Here is a 16,149-nt window from a genome sequence, read left to right as displayed (position 1 = left end):
AAGGAGCCTGGGACCAGCCTGGTTTTCCTGCCTTTATATACATCATGTTTGTTTTATGAAATGTCTGTAAAGCTTTTTCTTAACCCGTATAATGCCAAACTTTTTTTCAGAATATATCTGTGTGTGTATCTTTTATTCAAAGGGAGGCAGGAAGGATCATACTTAAGGATGCAAGTGTAGAAATCAAATCCCTTATTTTACACATTGGGTTTTGGTTTTGGATGAACGACTGAATTTTGAAAAATGTGCATAAAAATCTCATATACAAAGGGAGGTGTTTTGGGTTTTAGCTATTACACTCTGTGACTGACATAGAGAGGAATGTTCCTTAAATCTGTACATCCCAAGTCTATTTATAATAAGCAATCTAGACATATGAGGTACATCCTGATGACAACATTCTATTGATAGAGTCTCCTCAGAAAAAAATGCCATCCCCATGTTCACAATGAGATCTGATTGAATTAATTTATTCCCCTGGGTAGAGGAGTCAGTTCCTTCGTTTAACCTTCATACTCCAATGTTTTCCATCTCAGAAATTTGTCCCTAAAATAAGTCTTCAATTACTGTTTCTATCACAAATATTTTTAACTTCTTTAGAAGGAACCTCAATAATTCTTGTGTTCAACTCTCTCCTTTTGTCTTTCATGTCTTTCATTTAAAAAATAATTTTTCATGCTTTCCCTTCATTCTTATAGTATAAATTTTATCTCTGGATGTAGATTTGAATTTTATTATTATATTTTGGGGGATCATTTCTTTTCTTACTCCTCTCCATTTTCATAGCATTCTGTTATTTTCCACCTTATCCTATTCTCCTCATATGTTTTTAATGATCAGAGCCTTATTTTCTTACACTTTGCTAAAAATACCAAAATAATCTAGAATTTTCTTTGGATCTTAATTATGTTTAGTGGTTTATTCTTACACTCAGTGTTTTAAAATAGGTTTTATGTTTCTGCCCTGATAACTCAAGTAAGAAATATTTCTTTATAGGTGATTACCAACAGATATGGTAAATGAAATGCCTTTAATCTCATTATTTGGCCCTTTGAATCTGATTGTATTCTAGTTTCAGATGTCACAATCTAGCACTCGCTCATTTAGTATTGTTGTGCCGAGCAGAACCCCAATGGCCACATTCTCTGGTCACCTAATGGATGATATCCTGAAAACCTGTGATTTCATGTATCCCTTCTACCAGGGCTTATCTCTCTTCAGCTCTACCTACTGCACTTTATCTGATAACATTACCTGGTTTGCTACTTAGTCTCCTCTATCCCCCATTTTATGCTTACATTTTTTGTAATGTGATAGTTATAATTGCTGATAATGTAGGCAAAAGTAGAATAAATAGGAGATAGAGAATAAATTCTACTAACCCCCAAATATAGCATTCTTAAAATAAATGGATGTGTTCTCAATATTCTAGTTGATAAGCATCTTCACTTGCTTACCAGGGAAATGAAAGTGGCAAGGAAATAAATAAAACCTCATACTTTCAGTGGTCCCTAACCTCCAAGCTGGCTCCCAATATTGGGTCTGTCTTGCCTTGTATAATTTCCTCCCGTACAGAATTAGAGTTGTCCTGGATGTGGAAGGAAAGTATGTAGGTTCAGAGGCTATGAAATTAAAGTCATGATTTCTTCTATTTTGCTTTTTTGATAAAATTTTTTTGATAAATTTTTGATAAAATTTTGATAAAATTTTGATAAAATCTTTTTTGATAAAATTTGTTTTGGGGAAAGTCAGCTTCTGTGCTGTAGGTACGTTCTGTGAAGAATCCCATGTTTGGAGGAACTGAGGTTTCCCAACAACAGCCAGTGCCAGTTTGACAGGCATGTAAATGAACCACCTTTGAAGCAAATTTTCCTCCTCTAGTCTAGTTTGGTTTAGGCTTCTCCAGGTACGTGTACCCCCATCTAACTACCTAACTACATATAACTGCCTTCAGAATTTCCAGTTGATTCACTCCCAAACCCTCACAGAAACTGTGAGAAACATTAAATGTTTATTTATTCTTATTTAAATTTATTTTTTGAGATAAAATTTGTGTTTCACACAATTTACCATTTTCACTATTTTAAAATGTACGATTCAGTGGTTTTTACTATATTCATGTTGTTGGGCAACCATCACTACTACCCATTTTCAGAAAACTTCCATCCCCCCGCAAATAAATCTTTTCTCTCCTAATTCCTACCACTTGTCACCCCTTGACAACTACTAATGTAGTTTATGTCTTTATGGATTTGCCCATTCTAAACATTTCATATAAATGGACTCATACAATATGTTGGATTTTGTGCCTGGCTTATTTTATTTAACATATTTTCATTTTTTGTGATTCAGTGTCATCATCTATTACAGAGGAATAATAATTACTACCCCATGGGGTTATGAGTATTCAATGAAACAAAACATGTAAAGTGCTTAACGCACCACTTTATTATTGCAAGCATCCTATTAAATGCAAGCTTGTCATAACCATGACAGTAATAATTATTATTATTGACTCGAAGAGGAGAGGGCTAGGGTTAGCAGAGAGGCCAAGTATGAAAAGTACCAAAAGCTATTCAAAAGATTTAGCAACTAGAAGTCACTGGTGATCCTGGTTAAGAGCTGTACCAGTGAATGATGGTGAAACTGTAGCTGTGCTGACAGATTGGGAAGTTAGGAAAAGAAAGCAGAAGGCAAGGGCATTGTCTCTGGAAGGAGAAACTTTGAAGGAGGGACAATTAGGCAATTACAACATGCCGTTTTCCTCTGTGTGCAATGGGTGAGGGGGTGCTGCCTTACAGAGATGGTATATCCAGTGACTCCCCAGACCTATGCAGGAGAATCAGTCTTTGCCTTCTTGGGTTAGTACATTTCTAACCCTTTCTTATAAGAAAAAAAAATTAAAAAATCCAAATTTCTATTTCTGGCTTCTCTGTAGTCTGTTAAATCACCACTTTAAATATTTAAAGGTTTCCAGCATACATAGCAAGCTGATGCAATAAATGCAAAAAAGGAAGCTGATCTATAAGAGGCAAGGGAAATTAGTAGAATTACTAATTCCCAGACCATGTAGGAATGAGTGGTGGAAACTTTGAACATTTAAGCCAATCAAAGATAAGCCAAAGATGGTGAATTTAGAGGTTTTAATATCACATATTAAATTGCAAACTCATTTAGCATGTGACCATCAATATGGGTAAAATGCAGAAGATGATGTTTATATTTTTCCTGAGCTAGTTAGAGGATTTATCTGTGTAGCAATAAGCTTTCCAAGCTGGAACAGTAGGGAAGAGGCTAGACTTTATAATTTATTATTGTTCCACTTACCATTGTATTTTGTGCCAGCAGTTACACTTTAGCTAAGATCTTTCTGAATAACTTCAGTTCATCAGTCAGAAGAATAATTTCTTAAGGGTAAGGGCCAAGAGTCCTGCTTCCCTCCAACTGAGCCAAATATTGCTCCCTTACCTTAAAGGGTGCTGGAAATATCACATGATATATGGTATCTGGACATTTGCAGAGCCAAGGAGATTCTCAGTTCTTGGGATGCTTATGGAAACTTTAATAAACTATTACTGTGAGGAAGTAGAAAGAGCCTGGACTAGTCACAAAGTCCAATATCAAATCCTGTTCTGTCACTTTCTGTGTGAACTGGGTTATTCAGGCTCTCTCTAACACCACATTTCCTCACCTGTGAAATGGAACTCTTATGTCAACCTCATAGATTGTTGCACAGATGAGATGAGATGCTATGAAGCAATCTGCAGCCACTGCAGCACAAGTTCGATTCCCATCCAGCCAGGCAGCTACCCACATAGCACAGCAGACCTCTCTTGACTCACCACTGCTCCCCTCAGCAGTGTACTTTGGTCAATCTGCCTGTTCTGTTCCCCACTCTGTCTCTAGTGAATCCTCTCACCCTGCTGTGCCTCTGGCCTGTACCGCGGTGCTTGTATAAATAAATAAATCTTAAAAAAAAAAAAGACTTCAATACTCAGAGCCTACTTCCTGATGTGCAAATTATACCCACAGACCAGGTGGTGTTGTGGAATAAATACTTTCTAAGTTTTCTTCTGAATATCCACCATCTAGATTAGGACGTTCTTTCCATATTGGGATACTGAGTCATACTTTTACTCATGGTAATTCACTAAGAAGCATTATTGTCAGTCATTAGAATTACTAGTAACTCCAAGTGATTCCCATGGAAGAATTTAGCAGCTAATGAAGTCATTCACAATAAATGAATTTGCTAACTAAAATGTGGTACAGTCTTATGAAGAAAAGAATTTCTTATAATTAGAATTAAAAGGAAGTATCATTCAGCTTCTGAGTTGTATGTGGGTGAATATTTGTTGATATCACAAATAAATCGAGTCTGTGAAGTAGGATTAAACATGAGCACAAGCCGTTTGGACATTAAAGGAAATGTGGAAGGCTGTGTTCTGATCGCTTCCCATTCTGAGATGCTGTTGAGTACTGCTGTCCTAAAATATAACTTTGCCTGCAAGGATCCTGCAGGCTAATTTCAGCCGCTGGGAAACTGCCCAATTTGTCATTGGATTTAAGGTACTCTGCCGTAGGCAATGACTGACAGACATCTGTCTCTGGATCTAGGGGGAGCTTGTACTGGGAACCATAGTCCCCAGCCCTCAAATGGAACCTAATGGAAAGTGATTAGTCATAGTTATAGGTCTAAATGTTTTTGTCAGACTAATTGTGGGACTTGGTTGTGAGATTTATACACACAGGGAAGAGTTCCCTAGACGATGCAGGGATCGATGTTGCTATAACTGGGACCAATGCCTTTATTGACACAGACTAGCAAGGAAATTACATATCTGGGGTTCCTACACATTGAGGTGTTCTGTCATATCATGGGGCCTCCTGTAATAGCTGTCAAGTTCTGTGGGTTTTGCAGTCAGCCAGACCCAAATTCAGTCCCTACCTGTGCAAGTTTTGGCAGGATTTTCTCTGGTAAAATGAGGGTAAAGATAGTACCTTCCTCATACAATGAAGGGGAGAATTAAATGACATAATGCATAGTGTATGCTTCATAAAGTGCTTTTCACATAGGGTGTCTTGAAATGTTATTATATTTATTATTGTTGTTATTAATAATAAAATCTGGGGCTCTGAGAAAGTTGCCCAAGGTCAGGCAGCTAACAACTGGCAGAGCAAAGGTAAGCACCCAAGTCTTTCTGCCTGTGATTATACCACATGTTGCAAAAGAGAAGTGACTGTGGTTATTGTGAGGGCACCTGTAGCAAAGACAGAATTTGCCTCCAAATGCTGTTGTGAAACAGTCATTTGTGAGCAGAATTTTGTCAGCTGACTCCAGAAGGCATTCAAAATCTGCCACATCCATCTTTCTTAATTCCCATCTTTCTTCCCACAGGCTGCCCTGCTGCTACAGAAAGACTCTACACCTGGTCTCCGGAGAACTCTTGAAACCAGTCAAACCTAAACAGACCTACATAGGAGTTGGAGTTAAAATTTAACAAAATAAATACTAAGCATTACCACAGGTTAGCTTCTTTATTTTGTTTGTCTTTTCTTTGTCTACACCATTCTCATACCTCATGTTGGAATGGTGTTCTGTGTGAGACACTCTCTTTCCAAATTCCAAATTGAGATTGGGACACAGGTGCCTCTGTTTTTTTTCCATCTCCCAAAATTTCTAGAGCTTTTCTTTTGCACAGCCCTTACTATGCTACCTGGAAAAGACGAAGTGAAGGTGAGAAGTGAAGGTGAGAAATGGAAGGGAGGGCCTATCACGGGGCGGGAGCTGAGGGTAGCGGTAAACTGAACTCTCCACATTTTACAGCCCAGTAGTAACACTGAGATCATCCACAAGTGTAATTGTCTGATTTTCATAGAGCCTTGAGAAGTCTCGTAAGAAATGAATTGGTGTTTTTCTAGACTGTCTGTGATGAGGTTACACCAGAATGGTCTGTTCAGAAGTGTTCTAGCCCAACTCTCTTTGTATTTTGTATTATTTACTTACTGTTGTGTAACAGGTTACTCCAAAATTTAGCAGACTGAGACTGAAAACATTTATTATTTTGCAATTTCTGTGGGTCAGGAATTTGGGGCAACTTAGATGTTCTTTGACCCACGGTTCTTTCATAAGGTGGCAGTCAAGCTATCAGCGGGGGCCGTATGCATCTCAAGACTTGACTGAAGAACCTGCTTCCAAACTCCCTTGCATAGTTACTGACAGGCCTCAGATGATCTGCTTCCAAGCTTACTCATACCTCTTCTTCACCAGTCTACCTACAACATGGCAGATGATTCCTGCAGGTGAGCAAACCAAGGGTAAGCAAAAGGGGAACCCAAGATGGAATTTTATAACCTAATATCGGAATCAACAATCTAGCACTTCTGCCATGTTCTGTTTATCAGGAGCAAGCCAATAAATAGGGCCCCACTCTAGCAAAGGAGATTACCCTAGGATTTGAGAGGATAGCGATACAATTCAGCAGGGATTATCAGACACCTTTTTAGAGAGGCTGTCTAGCACAGCCATCTTCACCTCTATAAATGCCTCTTGGGTTACAGGTCACAGTATAGATTTCTAAGATTAACCCCAATTCTTTGGTAGAAATGGTTATATGCATTTGATAAACTACCTATCTCAATTGAGTTTAGGCAAGTCTGCTGTGATGATGATGGCTTGTAAGGCCGTATAGTGGACACATCCTTCTAAGGCAGCCTGGTAATTATTTGCTTTCTGTTTGCTATTGAGGATGCATATTGGGATGTAATCATGGAAACTCCAATGAGTGGCTGCTGAGATGAACGACAAATACAGCAGGTTTCCCTATGATGATTCGTGTACTGGCATTACAGAAATTGTTCTAACCCCGAAAGTGCTTAAGCTCATTAGATCACAGATTAAGGTCAAGAAATCTGAATTGAACTCCAGTCCTGCTTCTAACTAGCTCTTTACATTGGACAATCATTTCCTCATTTGGAAACTATTAAGTTTAGACTGAATGATTTTGAAGGGCCCTTCCAGCTCTAACAGTCTGTGTTTCTTTGTTTATGGGTGTCTTTCTTCTTCATGAGCTTCATGTAAAACCAAGTAAATGATCTTGCTACAATCTTGTGTTGTTGGCACAAGTTGTTTGGATTGGATATTGTCTATCATTCAGCAGTTTTCTAGTTTCAGTTTATGGAAATTGCTTAAACACATTCTCACCAGTCTTGTATGGAAAAACAGTGACTATTTATTGAAATCTTAACCCAGGCTCATAAGTTGAGCACTTTATGGGCATTCTCACATAATCCTACTTACAATCCTATAAAGTAGATGCCTTTTTATTGGTTGATAGAAGAAGAAACCAAGTACTTAAAAGTAATTTCCGGAACAAGGTGATGATTAAGGTATGGCTTAAAGGAAGGTGGGTCCTAACACCACATACCATTTTCTGACAAGTTCCCTAAATGTGTGTTGCTGAGCAGAGATGGCCTGTCTTGGCCATTTGGAAATGCCTGTCTTGGCCTTGTGATTTTTTTCCCCCTTTTTGCTGTAATTTAAAAAAAATTCCTCATAGGCAGCAGTCCTTCTGCCCACTTGTGACTATGCAGGTGCTTCTTTTCACCAACTCTCTCCCTCTGCAGGGCAGCAGCTTTCTTGCCTGCCCCGTGACCTGTACCTGCCAGGGCTTCTCTTCACTGGCCTCCCTCAGCAGAGGCAGCTGTCCTCAATGCTACCTGCCTGCGACCAGGCAGGCCTCTCTCTTAGCAAATCTGTCCCTTTTGGGGCAGCTCCCTCTGTCCCTTTTGTCTGTGTAAGTGTCCTATATTCTTCTCTCCCTTTTATAATAAACCTGCCGTTTTGGATATAAAGAAAAATCTTCATGAATGTGCATCTATTTAAAAATGTTTCTTGTGTTTTGGTTAGTAAGAGAGCTGCGAAATGGAAATGCCTGTCTTGGCCCTTTTTAGCCCTCCTGGAGGGATAGCCATAGGTTTCTTGTTGCTGTTGCTGAAAGTTCTTTCAAAGCAGGCACGACTTTGAGATTGGTTTTTGTTGTTGTTGTATTTTTTTCCTTCTTTTCCTTTAGGCATTTAGTCACACAGCTAGAATTTAGAATTGAATTTGAGCACACTGTACAACAGTCTGCAGGAATCCCAGTGGGAGCCCCCTGGCAAAGTATATGTCTAGATCCTGGTGGTTCTTAGTTCATGCTTAGTTCATGTAACTTAGAAGCTGCTACACAAGCCAATCCCTGCTATGGGCTGATGGGAGGACATCAATCATTTTCAGTAGCTCTTGTTCCTAAGTAGCTGCTCTGGGAGTGAGCCCTTTGGAGTTGGAAGAAATACTGCTTTATGTAGCCATTGTTTGGCTGTTGCTATAAGGAAAATTTCCAAGAAGAAACCATTCCAAAGATTTTACTAGTTCAGAATGACTGCCCTAGAATGATCAAAGCTATAAAGTAAGTAGGCATAATCATTAATATTTATGGAGACTTTTGCAGAGGCTTTGTTTTTATCTAAGTAAGTTCTTTCATCTAGTTTGGGTGACAGGTACTATTATTATCTCCACCATGCAGATGATGTATGGAGATTTTAAGAGACTCATCCATTTGCAATCACATGGGTGGAACTGGAGGGGATTATACTAAGTGAAATAAATGAGGAGAAAGACAAATACCAGATGGTTTCACTCATATGAGAAACAAAACAAAGGACAGACAAAAACCAAACCAAAAAAAAAAAAACCAGAAACTAGAAATGTGACTATAGAATGGAGGTTACTCAAAAGGGAGGGTCAAGGAAAGGAAGCAGACCAGGGAAGGGGTCCAATAGCTTCCGGTGGTGGACCATAGATGCCTTGAGGGTAGCTGAAGATGTGTGAACCTGTACCTTGGGTCATATATACAGAGCTGTAAACCAATGTTATCTCTATTTAAAAAAATAATACAAACAAAAGCCAAGATACAATTCCTATAATGGGGTAAGCTGAACTAGAACCTAGGTCCTTCAGAATCCAAAATCAGTGTTCACATCATGACCTGCAAGTAAGTTAGGGCTTTTTAAAATTTTAACCCCCAAAATGTAGACCTGTTGCTCATGCTGAATTTCTAACGTATACAAAATTTAAAATTTTTATATTGATTGCATGTTGAAATGATTGGATTAAGGTATATCATTAAGATTAATCTCACGGGGCCTCCCTGGTGGCACAAAGGCTTAAGCAGCGCACTATGAAGCAATCCGAAGCCTCTGCAGCATGAGTTCAATCCCCGGCCGGCCAGGGAGCAACCCACATGGCCCAGCAAACCTCTCCTGTCTCACCCGCTGCTCCCCTCAGCAGTGTATTTCAGTCAGTCTGCCTGTTCTGTTCCCCACTCTGTCTCTGGTGAATCCTCTCACCCCCCCCCACACCTCTGGCCTGTATCCCAATATGCATCCCTGTATGCCTGTATCCCTGTATGCCTAAATGAATAAATCTTTAAAAAATGATTAATTTAAGTAGTTCAATATTTTAAAGATGAGTACTAGAAACTTTATTTTTTAAAAAAGATTTATTTGTTTGTTTGTTTATTTATTTATTTATACAAGTGCTGGGTACAGTCAGAAGCTCCCTCTCACGGGAGGGTGAGAGAATTCACCAGAGCCAGAGCGGGGAACAGAACAGGCAGAACGATGGACTACACTGCTGAGGGGAGCAGCGGGCGGCATGAGAGGTCTGAGCGCCATGTGGGACCCACGCCCGGCGGCCGGGGATCGGACTGGTGCTGCATAGGCTGCGGGCAGCTGGGCAGCTTTGCAGTCCAGCGCTCAACCCCTGCGCCACCAGGGGAGGCCCAAGTACTAGAAACTTTAAAATAACAAGTAATCCGTATTGTATTTCTACTGGACAGTGCTAGACATGAGTATAGGTAGATTTAATTGTAAAGGAAATGTATCTAGGAAAGTTGATTGAGTCCCAAACTTGGAAATCCTTGAAGAACATTTTTTAATCACTCTGAATGGGCCATATATTGCCCAGAGTTTATAGAAACACACAGTGTCTTCTCAAGCTTCATGACTTTCATATTGCACCGAACGCACAATTTTAACATATCAATAGCCACAATTGTCTGAGCCAGTCACCTTTTCCAGTGATGCTTGTTGTGTTTTATGAAGTGATTAAGTAGTTAGAAAAAAGCTACCGAGAATGGAGGGAAGGGAAGAAGAGGGCACAGTTTTGCAAGGGAATTATAAGACAATTGTGTAATTTCCAGCTAAAAGTGGTGAAAGTAAAGGCACTAAGTCATTAACCCAGGGTGCACTCTCTGGCAGGCCTTTGGCAAGAAGCATATATAATACCTACTTAAGTGGGTCACAGCCTAATTGTTAATTTCCTTTCATGGGGTTTGTTTCATTTTCTGTTGTCTGAGTTATTTCCAAGATGATGCTTTAAATAGCTGTGAAGGCATCCGTGGAGGCAGTCAAAATTTCCAGAGTGGTCATCATTAACTTTTTTGGTCAGTATTTCTCCACCTTCCAATGAGTTTTCAGCAGAATCTGAGCTATTTCCCTGGATTCCAACCAACAAGCTGTTATCAGAATTCTCCAGCCACCCCTGGATACCATTGCCAGTGAACTGGAAAGAATTGTGTAGGAGGAAATGCCAGCCTTGCTGAATCAGGCAACTTCTTCAACCCAAAATTATCGTGAATGCCTTCATGAGACCACAGGAGGTTCAGGCAGCACAGGCCCAGCTCCCTCTGATTGGCTCAGTCAAGGAAGGGCACTGTCCAGGGTAGTGAAATGTTCCATTTCAGTGCAGAGACGAGCCAGCAGAGGCAGGCTGAAACACAGGCAGCAGTGTGATTAGTGCCCTCTGAGTTCTGTGGTTTCTTTGATGTGGTTAGATTGTGGATGAAAAGTTAACCCTAGGTTCATACTTGCAATTTGCATCTAGTTTGCATGAGGCTGTGTGGTCAGATTGAATAGTCCCCCAAGTGACTCTAATTTGGAAGTTTAGTTGAAACAAGCTTTGTAGTCAAGTGCGTTAGAGTTGTGTAGTGATTTTACAAGTTAAGAGCTCAGATCTTTCTCAAATTCATTTCACCCGCCTGAATTTCAATCTGTAAAATGGGTTTATTCTACCTCCCTCTGGGGTTGTTGTCAAATTTAATTGAGATGTGTATGTCAAAACACCTAGCATCCAATACAAGGAATACAATAAATTAGTCCAAACTTTTCCTTTTAAAGCCTTGATATAAGTAGCTATTTCCCTGGTGAAAACAAAGTCCAACCTTTGGTAATAAAACTTACCCTAGCTTTTTATTTCCTTTAACTATTTGGATATTGTTTGATACTAATGATGGCTTCAGATTATAATGATGATTAATTATTTTCTTTTATTCAGTGTATACCCAAGGTGTGGCTCTGTGTTAAATACTTTTCATATATTTTCATGTAAAATCATGGTAACTCCATGAGGCAGATATTATTTTCCCTATTTGTAAATGAGGAATAAGATTAAGGAAAATTAAATACCTTACTCAAGGTTGTGAAAATAGGTAGTTGAAAACCTGAGATTTAAACCGAGGTGTGACTAACTCTCATGCTGTCACTCGTAGTGGTCATGTTATATTGTATCTATGCTACTATATTGTATCTATGCTACTTATTTTTCCTCAAACTACAAGATTTTTTGTGTTCATAAAAGGTCATCAAAACATGCCACAAAAAGAAATCATCCCAACTCTAAATATCTTAAATCCTTGAAATACATTTAACATCTTTTTAAAACAAAAACTTTAATTGAAAGACAATCAGGAAATCACTTTGATGAAAGGAAATCGAATTCTTAATCTGTGTGGAAATTTAGAGAATGATTGCCTTCTGTGGAGAAAAGAAAATAAATTATGTTTAATCCAAAATCTGAAATAAGTAACGATAGAGATAAATACAATTTAGAAATAATTATAGTACTCGAGGTTTATTATTAATATTATTATTGAAATAGTATTATTAATGTTTCAGGAAAAATGGAGAATTTGCAAACCTGCAGGTTTGTGTTTCTTTAGGGGTTTGAATATTAACTACTATTGTCTAAGAGCTCCAAGGTGACATACTAGCCAGTTGCTCCCATGTCACCAAATATGAGAATATTTCATATGTATGAGAAATTTGAGAATATGAAAAATAAAACACAATCCAAACATAGGAATAGCTTTTCCAAAAGTAGGAAAAGCTATTCCTGAGACCAAAGAAAGAAACTTCAGTAAGTAAAGACACAAGCCATTGAGCCTTTCCATGGCAGAGATGGGGAGGTACTTCTCTGTCCAGTTAACACTCTGCAAGCCTGTTATTTGTTAGCAAATAACACTCTGCAAGACTGTTATGCCCTGGGGTCATATTAAAATTAATTTTCCTGTGTTTTGCTAAAAACAAACAAAAGACAAATGTCATTCTAATTAACCAATATTGTCAAGTGCCATTTGTTGCTTGGACTGACTTTTCTAAAATTTGCTCTTTCCTTAAATCTGTGTCTCTCTAGAATATTAAAAGCCCTGTACACAACAGGTTGATTTAACTAACTGTGAGATCATTCAGAATAAGTAAAGCATCGTTGACTAATTGGTTTATCAATGTAATTCCCAATAGTCTCAGAAGAAAATTAGTAAAATCTCATTGGGACAACAATATCTTTTCTATTAAGCTTGTTATGGGCCATTTTTATTTTGTACTTTTAAAAATATGTATTTTACATCATTCTTGTACAATGTATGCTTTCTCCTCTCAGGTATAGTCCCCACGAAATTCCTACCACCAGTTCACCTGGTCCCATCACCATAGTCCCATAGTGCTCGTCTTACACCTGTTTCTATCCTTCTGCCTCTTCCTCCCCTGCAGAATGTCTCTGATTTATAGTTGCCTGTTGAATTTGATTTTTTATTATAATTACTCCCCCTCCCGTGCCTTATTTGTTTCCTCTACATTCCTCCTATAACTGAAACCATCTGATTTTTTTTTTCTTTTAGGCTTATTTCACTGAGCATAAACCCTTCCAGCTCTATCCATGTTGTTGTGAATGGCATGAGTTTATCTTTTTTGATGGCTGAGTAATATTCCATTGTGTATGTACCACATCTTCTTGATCCAGTCATCTATTTTTGGGCATTTGGGTTGTTTCCATAGCTTAGCTGTTGTAAAAAGTGCTGCAATAAACATAGGGGTGCAGGTGTCCTTTTAAATTAAAGTTTTTGTGTCCTTTGGGTAGATTCCTCCATGTGGAATTGCTGGTCATATAGTAGATCCATATTTAATAATTTGAGGGTCCTCCACACAGCTTTCCATGGTGGTTGGACCAGTTTGCATTCCTACCAGCAATGTAAGAGGGTTCTTTTTTCTCCTAAAGGGTGATTTGAAATCTTTGAGAGAATGTTTTATATTCAGTATAGGTCTCCTGTAACTTTAGAGTCTGGTGTGACCCCTCCTGGGTACTTAATGATGACTACTGATGTTGATATGCTAGCTGAGAGAACTTAGCCTTCTCTCATTCTATTCTCTGTTCTGCATCCAGTTCTTCTCCATGGTGTTCCTTCTTCCTGGAATAGGCCCCCTTATTCCTATTTATTATTTATTTAATAAATTATTTATTAAATTATTTCCTACCCTCAGACCCATCAAATCCTACTCTTCTTCAGGTCTCTGATTAAATGTCAGTTACCCAGAGTTCCTTTCTTTTTCCCCTTGAGAGACAAGCCAGTTATGATTTGCCCTTAGATTACTCTGAATTTATCTTTCTTAACACCATCAAGATGATCACCAGGCCTTCACAGGGACCAGCACAGAGTCCTACTTTTTTTTTTTTTAAGATTTTTTTAATTTATTTATACAAGAGCTGGGGTACAGGCCAGAGGTGTGGGAGGGTGAGAGAATTCACCAGAGACAGAGTGGGGAACAGAACAGGCAGACTGACTGAAACAGACTGCTGAAGGGAGCAGCGGGTGAGACAGGAGAGGTCTGCTGCGCCATGTGGGTATCTCCCTGGTCAGCCGGGAATTGAACCTGAGCTGCAAGAGCTGCGGACAGCTTCATAGTGCTGCACTCAACCCGCTGCGCCACCAGGGAGGCCCAGAGTCCTACTTTTTATTGAATCTTGAAAGGCAAAATTTCTTTTGTCAGCCCTAAATGACTAATCTTGGCTTCTTAGAGAATGAAACTCTTGAGCTCAATTTATCTTGATATAGAAAAATAGATATGTGACTCTCTTACTGGTTACATCTTTTTGGTCTGAACCTAGTATATAATAGAGGTTCTCTATAATTTAGTCAATAAAAGTCACACACAGGGGCTTTTTTTTTTATATGACCCAGAAAAGAATACAGGCACTTAGATAACCATCACTTGCAAACTATTCTGCAGAATCTCAGTGCTTCATAAAAACACTAGCATGTAGAAAGGAAATGAGTTACTAACAATTAAATAGAGGGGTGAGCACTTTATTGTCGAAAAAATGATCAAAATTATATTTGGGCATTTGGAGATAATAGAGGTTGCTATTTTATTATATGAAAAAAGAAATTCTGTCACTCTACACTCAAGATTTCTCTCTCTGGGGGCTGATTTAGAGAGTGCTTAGAGAGTGAGCCTGCTCCATTCCTCAAACTTAGAAGCAATTTCAATTGAATGTTTCATGTTTGATCCTTGGAACTATTCTAGGAGTTCAGGCTTTGAGTTTTTGTCTCTTATTCTTTTGGAAAAAAAATCATTTTAATTGGTTTTCCATTCAGTAATCAATTCCATATATACAGAATTCTGCAATTCCAGAGGAAACTTCACATCCTAAGTGATAAAGAAAGTGCATTAATTCTAAAAGCTCTTTAGCAACCTACAGTCAATTGCTATTAGTAGTTTTTTCTTCTTATATTAAAAAAATCCTCTTTAAGACAAAGTAGCATGTCTCACTAATAATATACCTGGGTTTTATCTTCCTGCACTCTCCTTGTCCAGTAGCTCAGGCAAACTCTCTGGGTTTTTAATCTTGAAATGATTTATGTTTTTAAAATTGCCATTGCTATTAACACGGGTCATCATGAACACGGGTGATCTTTGCATGAGGATCTTTGAATCAATAAATATTCCCTTTGGCTTGTTTGAGAAAGTCAGTTGATGTCCTTTCTATATCACTTGTCATCAGAGAAGCTTGAGACCCTCCAATTCTGACTGTGGGGGAACTTGTCAATATTCTCATTGCCTCCCACAGTGTCAGTCCTTTCATAGTCATCTTTTGTGGTTTTATTATTATTATTGTTGTTATTATTACTATTGATCAAGTGATTTCAACAATAGCTTATCTGTTCAAGTCTACTTTTCCTTCCAGTTCAATTTTCTAATTCTAGACTAATTTTTTAAAAAAGATACTAATGTTAAGAAAACAGCATAGCAATAGCAAACATAAGCAAATGCAATGAAACCCACTGACAGAGCAGCCACAGGGAAACTCAGATCCAACACAATGAATGTAAAATAATGTCAGCCTCTTTTGCCTCAGGCTGGAAAGGGGAACATAGGAAGTGTGGGTGGTGCGCAAAGGAAGAACAGGACATGTCACTGTATTTCAGGAAATCGAGAGGTGAAAATAGATTCCCATATTCCCATTATTCTATGGGCCTAATCTCCCTAGATAAAATGGAGCCACCCGATCCATGGTAGGATTTCAGGAAGCACTACCACTGATTTAGGAGCCAGTTTGGTAATATTTAAACTGAAATGGCTTACTGCCACCAGGTGGCGGCAAATCACAGGACTATGTTGGATTTGGGATTCAAAACTTAATTACAGAGGGGTGGAGTTAAAGCCATGTAACACTTGCACTCCTTACCTCCTTTGTTATTTTATTCTTGTAAGAAAAGAAAAATGTATTTTGTATATATCATTTTTAAAGTATTTTATACGCAGCAAAATCTATTCCTAACTGAAATAGACCCTATTTGTGCTTAAGAATTAAGTATAGATGACTGGATCAAGAAGATGTGGTACATATACACAATGGAATATTACTCAGCAATCAAAAAAGATAAACTCATGCAGTTGCAGCAACATGGATGGAGCTGGAAGGGATTATGCTCAGCAAAATAAGCCAGAAAGAAAAAGAAAAATACTGGATGGTCTCACTCATAGCAGGAATTT

General features: G+C 38.5%; 1 long non-coding RNA gene across 1 annotated transcript in view; it reads left to right on the top strand.

Moving 5' to 3' along the window:
• LOC129144804 (uncharacterized) overlaps positions 1-6,297 on the top strand; it is a 161,045-nt gene extending 154,748 nt beyond the window's left edge. Inside the window, exons 4-5 of the long non-coding RNA XR_008549443.1 lie at positions 5,399-5,528; positions 6,134-6,297. This is a non-coding gene — a long non-coding RNA (uncharacterized LOC129144804). The remainder of the gene's footprint in view (positions 1-5,398; positions 5,529-6,133) is intronic.
• Positions 6,298-16,149: the final 9,852 nt, after the last annotated feature.

This window comes from Talpa occidentalis, unplaced genomic scaffold (genome assembly GCF_014898055.3).
Source record: "Talpa occidentalis isolate TD23 unplaced genomic scaffold, MPIMG_talOcc4v2.1 talOcc4.7, whole genome shotgun sequence".
In the NCBI taxonomy this organism is placed as follows: Eukaryota; Metazoa; Chordata; class Mammalia; order Eulipotyphla; family Talpidae; genus Talpa; species Talpa occidentalis.
Note: the sequence above shows the minus strand (reverse complement) of the source record. Positions and strands in the feature narration are given on the sequence as shown.